The sequence below is a fragment of the Stigmatopora argus genome, chromosome 7, assembly GCF_051989625.1.
Source record: "Stigmatopora argus isolate UIUO_Sarg chromosome 7, RoL_Sarg_1.0, whole genome shotgun sequence".
In the NCBI taxonomy this organism is placed as follows: Eukaryota; Metazoa; Chordata; class Actinopteri; order Syngnathiformes; family Syngnathidae; genus Stigmatopora; species Stigmatopora argus.
Genome location: NC_135393.1, coordinates 757842 through 761450, shown reverse-complemented (window position 1 = coordinate 761450; position 3609 = coordinate 757842). Strand labels below are relative to the sequence as shown.

At 48.9% G+C, this 3609-nt stretch overlaps 1 non-coding gene across 1 annotated transcript; it reads right to left on the bottom strand.

The window, feature by feature from the left end:
- Positions 1–2192: 2192 nt before the first annotated feature.
- trnas-gga (transfer RNA serine (anticodon GGA)) lies at positions 2193–2265 on the bottom strand. Its single transcript has one exon. It is a non-coding gene; the product is annotated as a tRNA-Ser (tRNA).
- Between the last annotated feature and the right edge of the window lie 1344 nt (positions 2266–3609).

The window sequence follows — 3609 nt, the reverse complement described above, 5'->3', positions numbered from 1 at the left end:
GGACTGCCGAAGCCCGAGTTTGATTCAGGGTACGCTTGCCAACACTATTTATATGAGCCAATTCGGCTCATGTGGGTGACAGGAATCAAACTTGACTGCAAAACAAGTCATGGCTTACAAGGAAACAGTTTTCAAACTGACTTCCAGCTCATTTAAACTGGGTTTGGAAAGTCCAATGTGCTGCCAAAGCCCAGGGTTGAACCAGGGATCTTTAGATCTTCAATCTAACACTTTCCCAACTGAGCCACTTCGGCTGGTTGATAACATCAATAAACAACTTGGACTGCAAATTGACTCATGGCTTACTAGTATAATATCCCATTTGGAGCATTAACTGGTATTGATCTGGTTTAGAGAGTTCAAGGGACTGGCGAAACCCGAGGTTGATTCAGGGTACGCTCGCCAACACTCTTTGTATGAGCCAATTCGACTGCCGAAGCCCGAGTTTGATTCAGGGAATGCTCTCCAACACTCTCTTTCTGAGCCAGATCGGGTCATGTGGGTGACAAGAATCAAACTTGACTGCAAAACAAGTCATGGCTTACAAGGAAACAGTTTTCAAACTGACTTCCAGCTGATTTAGGCTGGGTTTGGAAAGTCCAATGTGCTGCCAAAGCCCAGGGTTGTACCAGGGATCTTTAGATCTTCAATCTAACACTTTCCCAACTGAGCTACTTTGGCTGATTGATAACATCGATAACCAACTTGGACTGCAAATTGACTCATGGCTTACTAGTATAATATTCCAATTTGAGCATAAACTGATATTGGTCTGGTTTAGAGAGTTCAAGGGACTGCCGAAGCCCGAGTTTGATTCAGGGAATGCTCTCCAACACTCTCTATCTGAGCCAGATCGGGTCATGTGGGTGACAAGAATCAAAACTTGACTGCAAAACAAGCCATGGCTTACAAGGAAACAGTTTTCAAACTGACCGCCAGCTGAATTAGGCTGGGTTTGGAAAGTTCAATGTGCTGCCTAAGCCCAGGGTTGAACCAAGGACCTTTAGAGCTTCAGTCTAACGCTCTCCCAACTGAGCTACTTCGGCTGATTGGTTATAACAATAAACAACTTGGACTGCAAATTGACTCATGGCTTACTAGCATAATATCCCATTTGGAGCATTAACTGGTATTGATCTGGTTTAGAGAGTTCAAGGGACTGGCGAAGCCCGAGGTTGATTCAGGGTACGCTCGCCAACACTCTTTCTATGAGCCAATTCGACTGCCGAAGCCCGAGTTTGATTCAGGGAATGCTCTCCAACACTCTCTATCTGAGCCAGATCGGGTCATGTGGGTGACAAGAATCAAAACTTGACTGCAAAACAAGTCATGGCTTACAAGGAAGCAGTTTTCAAACTGACTGCCAGCTGATTTAGGCTGGGTTTGGAAAGTCCAATGTGCTGCCAAAGCCCAGGGTTGAACCAAGGACCTTTAGAGCTTCAGTCTAACGCTCTCCCAACTGAGCTACTTCGGCTGATTGGTTACAACAATAAACAACTTGGACTGCAAATTGACTCATGGCTTACTAGTATAATATCCCATTTGGAGCATTAACTGGTATTGATCTGGTTTAGAGAGTTCAAGGGACTGGCGAAGCCCGAGGTTGATTCAGGGTACGCTCGCCAACACTCTTTCTATGAGCCAATTCGACTGCCGAAGCCCGAGTTTGATTCAGGGAATGCTGTCCAACACTCTCTTTCTGAGCCTGATCGGGTCATGTGGGTGACAAGAATCAAACTTGACTGCAAAACAAGTCATGGCTTACAAGGAAACAGTTTTCAAACTGGCTTCCAGCTGATTTAGGCTGGGTTTGGAAAGTCCAATGTGCTGCCAAAGCCCAGGGTTGTACCAGGGATCTTTAGATCTTCAATCTAACACTTTCCCAACTAAGCTACTTTGGCTGATTGATAACGTCAATAACCAACTTGGACTGCAAATTGACTCAACGCTTACTAGGATAATATTCCAATTTGAGCATAAACTGATATTGGTTTGGTTTAGAGAGTTCAAGGGACTGCCGAAGCCCGAGTTTGATTCCGGGAATCCTCTCCAACACTCTTTATATGAGCCAATTCGCCTCATGTGGGTGACAGGAATCAAACTTGACTGCAAAATAACTCATGGCTCACAGGTAAACAGTTTTCATAGTGACTGCCAGCTGATTTAGGCTGGGCTTCCAAAGTCCAATGCTTTGCCAAAACCCGTGGTTGAACCAAGGACCTTTAGATCTCCAGTATAACGCTCTCCCAACTGAGCCACTTCGGCTGGTTGATAACATCAATAAACAACTTGGACTGCAAATTGACTCATGGCTTACTAGTATAATATTCCAATTGGAGCATTAACTGATATTGGTCTGGTTTAGAGAGTTCAAGGGACTGCCGAAGCCCGAGGTTGATTCAGGGTACGCTCGCCAACACTCTTTATACAAGCCAATTCGGCTCGTGGGTGAGAGGAATCAAACTTGACTGCAAAAAAACTCATAGCTTACAGGTAAACAGTTTTCATACTGACTGCCATTTGATTTAGGCTGGGCTTCCCAGGTCCAATGCTTTGCCGAAACCCGGGATTGAACCAGGGACTTTTAGATCTTCAGTCTAACGCTCTCCCAACTGAGCTACTTCGGCTGATTGTTTACAACGTTAAACAACTTGGACTGCAAATTGACTCATGGCTTACTAGTATAATATTCCATTTGGAGCATTAACTGGTATTGATCCGGTTTAGAGAGTTCAAGGGACTGCCGAAGCCCGAGTTTGATTCAGGGTACGCTTGCCAACACTATTTATATGAGCCAATTCGGCTCATGTCGGTGACAGGAATCAAACTTGACTGCTAGCCACACAGCTAGCCACACAGCCACACAGCCACACAGCTAGCCACACAGCTAGCCACACAGCCACACAGCTAGCCACACAGCCACACAGCCACACAGCTAGCCACACAGCCACACAGCCACACAGCTAGCCACACAGCCACACAGCTAGCCACACAGCTAGCCACACAGCCACACAGCCACACAGCTAGCCACACAGCCACACAGCTAGCCACACGGCCACACAGCTAGCCACACAGCCACACAGCTAGCCACACGGCCACACAGCTAGCCACACGGCTACACAGCTAGCCACACGGCCACACGGCCACACATCTAGCCACACGGCCACACAGCTAGCCACACGGCCACACGGCCACACAGCTAGCCACACGGCCACACGGCCACACAGCTAGCCACACGGCCACACAGCTAGCCACACGGCCACACAGCTAGCCACACGGCCACACAGCTAGCCACACGGCCACACAGCTAGCCACACGGCCACACGGCCACACAGCTAGCCACATGGCCACACAGCTAGCCACACGGCCACACAGCTAGCCACACGGCCACACGGCCACATAGCTAGCCACACGGCCACACGGCCACACAGCTAGCCACACGGCCACACAGCTAGCCACAAGGCCACACGGCCACACAGCTAGCCACACGGCCACACAGCTAGCCACACGGCCACACAGCTAGCCACACGGCCACACAGCTAGCCACATGGCCACACAGCTAGCCACACGGCCACACGGCCACAACGCTAGCCACATGGCCACACGGCC